Source organism: Delphinapterus leucas, chromosome 4, assembly GCF_059928025.1.
Source record: "Delphinapterus leucas isolate spDelLeu-1000000601 "Yukka" chromosome 4, BTC_Dleu_Yukka2, whole genome shotgun sequence".
Taxonomy (NCBI): Eukaryota; Metazoa; Chordata; class Mammalia; order Artiodactyla; family Monodontidae; genus Delphinapterus; species Delphinapterus leucas.
The window spans coordinates 139918536-139931508 of record NC_143132.1 but is presented as its reverse complement, the minus strand read 5'-3'; the positions used below and the strand labels follow the sequence as shown (position 1 = coordinate 139931508).

General features: G+C 37.4%; 1 protein-coding gene across 4 annotated transcripts in view; it reads left to right on the top strand.

Annotated features, from left to right (window-relative positions):
* Positions 1-12973, top strand: part of ANKRD28 (ankyrin repeat domain 28) — a 180566-nt gene that overhangs the window by 105062 nt on the left and 62531 nt on the right. The window lies entirely within an intron of this gene.

Sequence of the window (12973 nt, the reverse complement as noted above, 5' to 3'; positions counted from 1 at the left end):
GTTACACCCCAATTTCCCAGATGAACATAGATGCAAAAATCTTTAATAAAATATTAATAAACTGAATTCAACAATACATTAAAAGGATCATACATCATGATCAAGTGGAATTTATTACAGGGATGCAAGGATGGTTCAGCTTCCACAAATCAATCAATGTGATACACGCCTTAACAAAATGAGGCTAAAAATCATATGATCATCTCAATAGATGCAGAAAGAGCATTTGACAAAATTCAACACCTACTCGTGGTAAAAACTCTGAACAAAGTAAGTATAGAGGGACTATACCTCAACATAATAAAGTCCATATATGGCAAGCCCACAGTGAACATACTTAAAGCTGAAAAGCTGAAACCTTTTCCTCTGAAATCAGGGGCATGGTGAGAATACCCAGTCTGATCACTTTTTCAACAGTCCTAGAAGTCCTAGCCATAGCAGTTAGGCAAGAAAAAGAAATTAAAAGTGTTCAGATTGGAAAGGAAGAAGTCTCTTTTTGCAGGTGACTTATTACATATAGAAAACTATAAAGACTCCATCAAAAAACTATTAGAAATGATAAACAAATTTAGTAAAGTTGCAGGATCTAAAATCAATATACAAAAATCTGTGTGCTTGTATATACTAATAACTATCAGAAAGAGAAATTAATAAAATAGTTCCATTTATGATTGCATCAAAAAGAGTAAAATACCTAGGAATAAATTTAACCAAGGAAGTGAAAGAGCTGTACACTGAAAACTATAAGACATTGATGAAAGAAATTGAGGAAGGCACAAAGAAATGGAAAGATATTCTGTGCTCGTGGATTGGAAGAATTAATATTGTTAAAATGTCCATACTACCCAAAGCAATCTACAGGTTCAGTGCAATCCCTATCAAAATTCCAGTGGCATTTTTCACAGAAGTAGAATAAAACAGTCCTAAAATATGTATGGAACCACAAAGACCCAAGTAGCCAAAGCATTCTTGAGAAAGAACATTAAAACTGGAACTTCCTGATTTTTAAACTGTATTACAGAGCTGTAATAATCAAAACAGTATAGTATTGGCATAAAAACAGACACAGAGATCAGTGGAACAAAAGAGAGCCCCAAAATAAACTTGTGCATATTGTGATCGATTAAGGCAAAGGAGCTAAGAATAGACAATGGGGAAAGGACCATCTCTTCAATAAATGGTGGTGGGAAAACTGGGCAACTATCTTACACCATACACAAAAATCAATTCAAAATGGGTTAAAGCCTTGAACATAAGACCCCAAATCATAAAACTCATAGAAGAAAACATACAGGGTAAGCTCCTTGGACTCAGTCTTGGCGATGATATTTTAGATTTGACACTAAAAACAAAGAAAACAAAATCAGATATAACAAGTGGGACTATATCAAACTACAAAGCTTCTTTCTGCATAGCAAAGGAAACCAACAAAATGAAAAGGCAACGTACAGAATAGGAGAAAGTAATGTGCAAATTATATATCTAATAAGGGATTGATATCCAAAATATATAAAGAACTCATATAACTCAGTAGCAAAAAACAGACAAACCAATCTGGTTAAAAGTCAGCCAGAGGGACTGAATACACATTTTTCCAAAGAAGACAGAGATATGGCCAAAGGTACATGAAAAAGTGTTCAACATCGCTAATCATCAGGGAAGTGCAAAGCAAAACCACAATGAGATACCACCTCATACTTGTTAGAATGGCTATCATTAAAAAAAAGAAACAAGCATTAACAAGTATTAGTAGGGATGTAGAGAAAAGGAAAACCCCTGTTGGTGGGAATATAAATTGGTATAGCCACTGTGGAAAACAGTATGGAGGTTCCTCAAAAAATTAAAAAAACTGCCATATGATCCAGCAAACCCACATCTGTGTGTATATCCAAAGGAAACAAAATTACCATCTCAAAGAGATACAGGCATGTTAATTGCAGCATTATTCACAATAGCCAAGACATGGAAACAATCTAAATGTATGTCAATGGATGAATAAAGATGATGTGGTAAATGCATACATTGAAATATTATTTGGCTGTAAAAAAAGAAGCAAATCCTGCCATTTGCAGCAATATGGATGGACCTTGAGGGCATTATGCTAAATGAAATAAGTCAGAGAAAGACAAATAATTCATAATCTCACTTATATGTGGAATCTACAAAAACCAAATTGATAGAAACAGAGAATAGATTGGTGCCAGAGGTAGACAAGTGAGGGGTGGAGGAAATGAGTAAAGGTGGTCAAATGGTACAAACTTCTAGTTATAAGATAGTTCTGGGGATGCAAGCTTAAAAGTCTCATCACAAGAAAAAAATTTTAACTATGTGAGGTGATGGATGTTAACTTATTGTAGTAATCATTTCTATATTATATGTCATATCATTTTGTTCTACATCTTAAACTAATATAATGTTATATGTCAATTATATAATAAAACTGGGGGAAAAATAATTATCACCCAGAACAGTAGTCTTCAAACAGTATATGTACACTCTTGAGGTTCTGTAGTGGTGTTTCACGGGTTCTGCTTAAATTTGGTTTGAATGCCATGGTTGTTGAGGCCCAAGTTATACACTAATTTACATACCCTGATTTCAAAATAGCCTTATAATTGTATTGAATGGATTTTTAATAAGTTATAAATTAGAATTGAAACTAAGTGTTTGACCTGATAATTCCCTAAAGAAGAGAATTAAATACATGAACGGGAAAGTAGACAACAAGATTAGGCTAATTTGTTTGTAATTAGTAATGAAAATTGTTACTGAAAAGTTTAGGGTAGACTGTTCTTACCCTTCATGTTAGTTACCAGTGACATGTTACAATAGTAATTAGGTTAACTTTAGTGTAATCTTAAGAAAATTAAGCAATGTGAAATAATAATCTCCATTTAGCTCTTGCATTATACAAAAGTCATGGTATGCTCCAATAAGAACACACAATAAAGTAAATTACTATAATTTCATATTATAAAAACTACTTTGGTATCCATGGCAAGGAATAAATAGTTCCTAAAATATTTCTCTAAAACGAAAAGTGAAGAATATAGAGAAATTGATCATTGCTTAGAGCCGTGTACTTCGATGTTCATGGATGTTTATGTTTCAGGTTTTGGTGGTTTTCTGATTTACTGTGGTGAGAAGTTAGGAAGTAACGTTTTGTAATTTGTTTCACTCTTGTGTTTCCATTGTCAAGAATTACGACGTTACAGTTTAATTTGTAATCATAATTCCCGCTGTTTTACCACACACGCACTCTGTCCTTATTCATAGCTTCTCTATTCCCAGGTTTTAAAATTTTGATGTCTTTTGGTTGAATAGACCTCATCATCAAGTAGTTTTTGTTTTTATATTTTCTGTAAGAGCTCATGGATATTGTATTCTGTGGTATCTTATTTATTTTGGACCATTTCTTTTTTTTAATTTAGTTGAAGGGTAGATTAGCTAGTTATAAAATTCTCAATTTATGCTTTTCCCTTTCAATATTGTAGATGTTACTCCACTGTCTTCTAGCGTTGAGTGAAAGTCTTGAATTGAGCTCCTCTCTGCTTACATTCCGTCCCCTCATTACACTTTCCACCACCATAGTCCATTCTCTTCTGCCTGGATGCCTGTAGGATTCAATTCTTTATCCCTGAAATTCATGCTAACTTTCCTAGGCTAAATCTCTTGATTCTTTTTGCTAGGGCATTATGTGAATGTACACTTTTAGTTTTGAAATTCGGATTTTTATTTCATTTATATCTTTCATTGCATCTTTACATGTTTTATTTCCGTGTGTTTTTCTGTCAGTAAATTTTTGTGCAGTGTGTTTTGCTACAAAAATGGATATCCTTCATCTGTCTTTATCAGCTATTTTCTGATTGTAATTTTGTCTTTAAATTTAGTTTTAAGTTATTTCCTTTTACCTATCCTTCATTCATTCAACAAATACTTAATGAGTATTCAACAAATACTTAATTCATTCAACAAATACTTAATGAGCCTGGCTGCATAGCAGGTACCATTCTAGGTGCTGTGGTAGAGCAGTGAATAAAATAAATGAAGTCCCAGCCTTTATGGAGTTTATGTTTTAGTGGGGGAGATAGTAGCAAGTTAATATATAGTTTGTCATGTGTTGATATTTGCTATGGAAAAATTAAAGGAATGGTATGTTGGGTGGGGATCAGTTGCTATTTTGTGTTGGGTTATCAGTTAGGATTCAGTGACATTCGGGGAGATAAGCAAGTATGGAAGCGAGCCTTGCATATGGTGCAGATGTTTAGTGGAATTAAGAGATTAGCAAGAACAAACACTGTGAGGTGTAGCGTGTTTGGAGGCAAGTGAAAAAAAGCAGTAGGAGGTAACGCAGAGGTTGGGGGTGTTCCAGGTAAAGACTTGCTTTGGCCCTTAAAGTGATGTGGAAAACCAATGGGGAGTTTTAGGTGGAGGGACAGAGGCTGACCTAGTTTTTTAAAGATTCACTCTGGCTGTGGCTTCAGATTCTTGACTGTGTTGTAAGACATGTCTACTCTGCTTTTTGTTGTTTCTAGGCTTTTATCTTTGATTGCTTTATTTTCCTTTTCTCTTTCCTGATCTGCCAGCTCTCATCTCTTTGCTTTGTTTTACCTCTTTCTTGGAGCTTTTCTTTGAGGTCTCTGTTCAGAACTTAATTTCTCTGAAGTTGTGTATAAAGAGTAGTTCACAAATTCTTCCTCTCCTTTCCTGGGATAATTTCTTTCAAATATATTTACCTATTAACTGTATTTTGCTCAGTTTACTCTGCTTTTGTATATTTTTGCTCTAGTCCTGTGCTGAATCCTTTAAGTTTTTTTGTTTTTTGTTTTTTTTTTTGGCCACACCATGCAGCTTGTGGGATCTTAGTTCCCCTACCAGGGATTGAACCCGGGCTGTTAGCAGTGAAAGCGTGGAGTCCTAACCACTGGACTGCCATTATATATCATTGAGGAATATGCTTTTTCCAGAACATCTGTTTGGAGTAGGGAGGGGCAAAAAACGCCTCATAGATTAACTGTGTGGTTTCCTTTACTCCTAGAACTACCTGTTAGATATGTGGGAAAGAACTACAAGACAGAGCTGCCAAGTAAACTATGAAAAACCTAACAAACTTTTTATCTTAAGTATTGGCATATCCCAATGATCTGTACTGTTCTAGGGTGTGATGGCTTAGGAGTGAATATGATTTGAACCTAATACATTTTTAGAGGGTGTCAAATTCAGAACCAGGCAGATCCATCGCCTGACCCTAAACACGGTCCTAAAGTAAATCGCTTGAGGAAATTGGATCCCAGAGATTACAGGTGGGGAATTTTGAAGTGTGTCCATATTTCATTGGAGATCAAAGAAGCCTAACTAAAAGAATTGTGGGCTGACTCACATGATAGCTTCTTTTTGAAAGGGCTGTTTTATCTTGAAGATTATGAGTTTGGAGGAACTAAGGTGATTGGCAGTGGAAAGAATCAGAACATTCGAAATTCCTTAAAAATTTATTGACTTAAATAACTTTGTGATACACATAATTTTAAAAAAAACCTTAAAAAAAATAAATAACGAAGATTCTTGCTTGATCTCTCCTGTAGCACAGCCTTACCTTGTTCTTCTGTGTTATAAAGGGAGATTCTCCTGTGGATGACCTCTAGATCATCTAAAAGGGTGTTAGATAGGGATTCTAGGACACAAACAGTGGAGAGAAGGGGGCAAAAGGGCATGCACACAAACATGCTCTTTTAGTCGAATTGGCAACCTTCCTGAAGAAACTTCACTTGATGTCCATGATGCATTTTTAAGATTCATGGATGAGGGGTATAACTTTTGACATGTTATATGTAATCAAACAAGTGAATCCTTCCGTAGAATCTATATAGTAACACTAGAGTCTAGTAGAATTACTCTTACAATTATTATTGAATGGAGCAAAGTAATTGGAAGCAGTGAGTGCTTACTATATCTCAAGTACTGTGTTAAATTTAGCTTTTTCATTTATGACCTCATTTTATCCTCAACTCTGAAGGTATTATTATAGATAAAGGAAGTGAAAGCATTTAGAGATGTGATACCTGGCTGAAAGTTATACTGCTAATAAAAGCTAGAGCCAGCATAGTAAGTCAGACCCAGGCTATCTGACTGTGGAGTTCAGGCTATCTGACTCTTAACTCTGCTGCAGTCTGAACTGTGCTCCCCTCTACACTCTACCCACCCCCATCTACTTAGCATTTAGTAAAATTTGTATAGAAAATAACTTTTGTTGAAGAACTTCTGTTTTAAGGACTAAATTTACTGGCTGCCTAAATATAGATATTTTTATGGGAGCTATTCGTGTAATGCTTATATTTTTCAAACATAGGTTTACCAGTACCTCAGGCTGTTTATAGCATGTGTTAGGTGGTTAAATAATGTGTTGTATTAGTTAATCATTTAATTGGCCTTTTATAGAAAATAAAGTTCTTAATAAGGAAATATGTATACTGTGTTTCTGGTAATAAGAATTAGACCTAAAGTGTGTGACCTTTGAAAGACTGCAGTGTTGGTATATAAATTTACTAGGGCTGCCATCACAAATTACTACAAGATGAGTGGCTTAAACAACAAAATTTATTTTATCACAGTTCTGGAAGCTGGAAGTACAAGATCAAGGTGTTGGCAGAGTCAGTTTCTTCTGAAAGCTGTGAGAGAAGGATCTGTTCTAGGACTTTCTCCTTGGCTTGTAGATGACCGCCTTATGTCTTCCATCGGTACATGTCTATGTCCAAATTTCTAATGCTTATAAGGATCCAGTCATATTGCATTAGGGCCCATGCTAAAAAAAAAGAACACCTCATTTTAACTTAATTACCTCTGTGAAGACCCTGAGGTGCTGGGGTTAGAACTTCAGCATATGAATTTGGTGGTGGGGACACAGTTCAACCCACAATATCTATATATCCATAACACCCTCTTAAATGATACAGTGCACTAGCTTGGTGGGGGTGGGGGGGTGGTCTAGCATCACAGGTGGAAAAGTGGAAATGTACTTGCTTTTTGCTCATTCTTCTCCCAACCTGAAAACGGAATCTGAAGCTTTTGCCACTGCTTTTGGTAGACAGCCAAAGGAAAGCATTATTTCCAGTTTGGGAAGAGTGCTAAAAGTACTTGGCTCCTGGCCCAGCTCACTGTATAGGGACTATCTCCTCTGTGGCTTAGGAGCAGAGAAAAAAGCTATGCTCTGCAAACAGAAGTTTTAGAAAATTATTAGTGGGACTATAATTATTACAAACAAATAGGAAAATAGAAATAATTTTAATAGCATCAAATCTCAGGAACTTCACCTAGATCAGAGGCTGATAGACTTTTTATGTGAAGGGTCATACAGACACACTGGCAACTACTCATCTCTACTCCTGTGATGTGAAAGCTACTTATTTAACACGTAAGTGAATAGGTGTAGCTATGTTGCAGTAAAACTTTATTTAAAAATAGGTGGCTGGCAGTCTGTGGGCTGTAATTTGAAGATCCCTGGCATTGATTATAAAGATATTATCTTACCTATTTAATGTTAAAGTAAGGCAAGGTATTTAATAAGCATGAAATAACTTATTCTGAGTATTTCAAAATAGGGTAGAATATTATCACTGGAAATGGATCGTAGAGATCATTTACCACAGCTCTTATTTTACTGATAACTGAGGTTCAAAAATCAAAGAATTGGCGGATCTTGGTGAGTGATCAGATTAGGGAGAAAGCAGGTGAATTAGTCTTCTTGCGGAATGAGACCTAGAGCCACATGGGACATTTGTGATTTGGTGCCTGCCTTTGTAGAGCTCAGAAACAGGTGCTCCCTGTGTTGTTTTAACCTGGGGCCTAGCGTCCCTTGAGAGAGAGAAGAGACGCGCATGGGCGCGCACACACAAGGGTTATTATTACCAAAATGAAGGCGTAGGCATATGAGGAGCAGCCCCAGGTCACACAGCCTGCTGGTTACAGAGCCATTATTAGATCACAGGTCTTACTCCTGGGCTCCATCCGCTGACCCCTGACTGCCTCCTCATATGTCCAGACCTCTCTTCAGCTACATTGCTGGCAAGAGCCCAGGCTTGACTGATAAAAGTGAACCAGATTTTTTATTTTTTAAAATTACTTTCGTTTTATCTCTAAGTGTAGTAGACATTTATCTAATTCTGGAAGAAATTTTACCTTAAATATGTTTTTTCTTTTAAAAAACTATTGTTTCAGAATATATTTTATATGTGTGAATTAGTAAATGAAAAGATTGGGTGAAAGGAAGAAGGTTATCTGGATTTTTCTGTATAATATAACTGTGGTATCAAATGGATACAACCAAGCTGTTTGGATGACCCTGCAGTTGATTTTTTGTTTTCTTTTTGCTTTTAACGTATTGGAAATCTGATCACATCTCTGTTCTGGAAAGGTGAATCCAAATTCAGATATTTGATGTGACGTAGGTTCTGGCTGCTTGTTCTTCTTAAGGGAAAGCTCAGTTGATGTACATTTGATGGATTTGTGGGTGAAAGGGAGTCTAGTAAAGACAATCTTTGATTTATACAGTGGGGCATAACAACCTTGGGTTTTTCTAGATATGCTGCTAGCACTCCGAAGGCTTTCTTTGGGTGTCAGTTTGCAGTGGTCATCAGTGACATCATCCTCAAATTGCTGTCTTGTCTTCAGCTTCCACAGCAGTGCTTCTCCTACCACAGGGTCTCCCGGTAGCCTGACTGCAGCAATCGAGATGGCGCTGCTATTTTATGTTCTTTCCTGTTTTAATGATTAGGAAATAGTAAAGAAATTAATCTTTTCTTGTGACTTAAGATCATCCTTTGGAATCACAAATATTATACTCTGCCAGGTAGAGAGCCTGTGATGATGCTACTGGAGCTGTTACATTTGGTTTTATTTCTCTCTAGGAAGACTATTTTGTGTTTTCAGTGGATAGGATTTCTTTCTTTTCCTGCCCTCCCTCCCTCCCTCTTCCCTTCTCTCCCTCCCCATCTTCCCCTTTCCCACTCTCTCCCCTTCCCCCTAGGTCTGTTCCCCTCCCCCTCTTCCTCCTCTCTGTCTCCCTCCATCCCCCCGCCTCTCTCTCCCTCTCCCCTCCCCATCTCCTTCTCTCTCTCCCTCCCCTCTCCTTCTCTTTTCCCTGTCTTCATCTTCTTTGTGGCTAGTTTTCAGCTGTTGGATTACTTTACTCTGGAAATGTCTTTTCCATTACTGGAATTACTTTGTAGTGTGTATATGAATATGTAGCTAATTTTGGAGCTCTGTGTGGAACAGAAGTCTGGTTACCTTCAGAGAGCTCACATGAGATGAGCTCTGGTAGCCTGGACATCTGATGTGCACTGCCATGTTTATTGTTCTTAAGCCATTTTTCATTGTGCAGCCAACTGCTGCTCTTATAATGGACCTTGCTATGCCATGTTCGTCTGTTAATATATAAAGCACGTACTAATTTACCCATGTGGGCAGGGGAGATATTTGTTGTATTGTGTCCTTAGAGATAGCTCAACCATTTCTCACATACTTGACCTTTAATTTCCAAGGAATTAAAATATCTGATTAGTGTTACTAGAAGATGACTTAACACGAGTGTCTTCTGAGATAGGATATGATTAGATGTCTAAAATCCCATTGTGCTGATCTTCCTGCAGTTAAGTATCTTTAGAATCTTTAAAAAAGAGCAAGCCAAATTTTTTATCAAGTTGTCTACTAGTTGCAAGTGGCAGCATGATGTGTCCTCGTTAAGCCACTAGTGGATTATTTGTTATAGTCACTCATGTTTTTGATAAAATTAACTTTGAATTTTTTATTAAAAGAGAAAGAAAGACGATTTAATTAATTAGTTAATTATTGTAACTTAAAATGGAAGAATGAAGCAAGCAGGTTTTTTACTTTGGGCTGCCAAATGCACCATAAATATTAGATTTTCTTCCTTCAGTTGTATATCTGATAACCCATTTCCAAAAGAAAGACAGACTATCTTCACCCTCTTCCTGCTTTCCCATTTTTTCTTTGCACTTGAAGCCAAATTCTTGGAGTGTTTTTTCATGACCACTCCTTTCATTTCATTTCCTCTTCAGTACATTTCACTTTTTGAACATGTAGTATTTCAGTTTCATTTCCGAATTAAAATATACACACCTTTAAAGGTATACAGCTTACAGCGCAGTTGCCTTTCTACCCTAGTTCCCCATCACATCATCCAATTCTCATTGCCCCCCACCACCAATGCAAACACATAGGCAACCGCTGTTCTTAATGTCTTAGCTTTCCTCCAGGGTTTCCTTTTGCAAATGTAAATATAGATACTTAACTCTTCCTTTTTCTATGTAAAAGTAAAGCATATTATTCATACAGCTCTTACTTATTGCTGTTTTTACTTTTTTTTTTTTTTTGGCGGTACGCGGGCCTCTCACTGTTGTGGCCTCTCCCCTTGCGGGGCACAGGCTCCCGACGCGCAGGCTCGGTGGCCATGGCTCACAGGCCTAGCCGCTCCACGACATGTGGGATCTTTCCCGGACCAGGGGCACAAACCCGTGTCCCCTGCATCTGCAAGTGGACTCTCAACCACTGCGCCACCAAGGAAGCCCTATATTTACTTTTTATTTCTCAGATCTTTATCAGCACGTAGAGATCATCCTCATTTTTTGTGACAGCCACATTCTATTTCCTTGTCGGTTAATGCCTTGAATCAGACTTCTGACCCTTCCCATTTGTTGGAGGCCCATTTTCAGGCCTCATTCTTCTCTACTTCTGTCTTTCCAGGGTACTTGTGTCTTTTGAGTGTCTGTGTCACTACCCTTCAGGCCTTAATGCCAGGACCTGCCCTCCTACTGTGCACATAAATACAAAATCATAGAAAGAGGTACAGGGATTATAGAGAACCATTGAAGTTCCAAGTGATAAATGGGGAGAAGGAAGGAGCCTCTTCACTGTCTCTAGGGCTCCAACTTTCTGACCCGTGAACATTTCAAGTGTTTGTGCTCTTACCCAAAACAAATGCTGACTTTATTGTGGTCAGAAAAGCTTCTTTTCACCATCTTGGTCTCCACAGAACCTGGTCAGTAGTTGTTATGTTTATTACATTAATATACCACTGTCTCTGGCTCTGGTTCGTTTTTTTTTGTTTTTTTTTTTATTGGCTGTGTTGGGTCTTCATTGCTGCACGTGGGCTTTCGCTAGTTGTGACGAGTGGGGCTACTCTTTGTTGTGGTGTGCAGGCTTCCCATTGTGGTGGCTTCTCTTGTTGCAGAGCATGGACTCTAGGCATGCAGGCTCAGTAGTTGTGGCTCGTGGGCTCCAGAGCTCAGGCTCAGTAGTTGTGGCGCACAGGCTTAATTGCTCTGCGGCATGTGGCATCTTCCCAGACCAGGGCTCGAACCCGTGTCCCCTGCATTGGCAGGCGGATTCTTAACCACTCTGCCACCAGGGAGGTCCCTCTGGCTGGTTCTTTATTTTGCTGACTCCCTTTCTTTCTCCCACAGCTTTAAGCAATCTTGAAAGCTCTCCTGCTGGTTCATGATTCACTGGCCCTGCCCACACAGAGTTCAGCTTCAACTGCTGCACTTGTGGATGATTTCCTACACCTGCCTTTCATTCATTTTCTCTCACATTCAGACTTATAAAATCTACCTCTAATGTATCTGTGCTACATGTACTAGGTACATTGGTTTGTTTGTTAATCTTTTTTGTTGGTTTTTTTTTGTTTGTTTGTATTTTGACTGCGCCGTGCTGCATGTGAGATTTCAGTTCCCTGACCAGGGATTGAACCCGTGCCCCCTGCGTTGGAAGCTCGGAGTGCTAACCACTGGACCACCAGGGAACTCCCCTGTTAATTTTTGTAACAAGGTATTAGGGGATCTGGTTTATAGATGAAGAAATGTAGGTTCAGAGGGATCATACAGCTAGTTAGGGACCTATAGCTAGAGGTTATCCGGGCTGTAACTTGGAGTCACTGCACTTGATTATTACTTAGAACCTCACGCTCAAAACAATGTAAACATTAGGATGTCTGAGTTCTATCCTTGGTTCTGCTGTAGTTGGCTCTGGCGGTGAGCTGCTTGCTTGTACCAGCATTTCATCATCTAGAAAGTATGGAGGTTGGACTAGGTTCCTAAAGCCTCTTCTCACTTAGCTAGTTATTATTCTAGATGTAAATCTAGGATTGCTCATAGTGCAGGACCTGTTGCAAGTTCCTCTAGTCCTGAGAGTCAAGGTGGTTTCTTTCTACGTAGAGTGATCCCACAGTGTGCTGCTTCTGTTTGGTGGGGATTTAAGCACCAAATCAGTGGATTTTACATAGGTGATAGATTTTTTTCCCCCTCAAATTAAATAATGCACTTATTGTCTTACTAAATTGTATTTCCATTCTATTAAGGAAAATTTGTGTCCATTGACTTAATGATTTTTAAACAAAAAATACATAGTTGTTTTGTTTTAATTATTACTACTTTAGAACTTTAGGTATAACATGGAAAGACATGTGGATTGGTTCATTTCCTTTCTCAGTATTTTCCCCTAAGTTTATAGCCATTGTATCCATTTATAAAATAACTTTATAGTACTAAAGCATTTTTAATCATTACTGGAGAACTATTTTGATATTACTGTATTGCATTATAACATGATACATTCATTAGTAAAGAATTATAATGAAGACTTTGTAATGGTCTACGTTTTATGTCTTAGTATTCTTATTCATGTATTTAAGTATTTGAGGTTTTTAACACAAATTCTACATTGGGGTCTGATTTTCATTTTGGATGTGCTCTGTATAAAGGTGGCTTTTCTAGACTATATATAAAATGATGTTTCTTTGATTTTTAATAAAAAGAGCTAATACATTACTGGATAATTATATCAATTAAAAAGGATAGTTTTGTTTTGTAATTTAAGGGTGATTTATTAGCAGAAAGTATAAAAATGAAGTACTACATTTTCAGTTGTTATTTATCCAATTTGGACTATATGTAACTAGTATTTC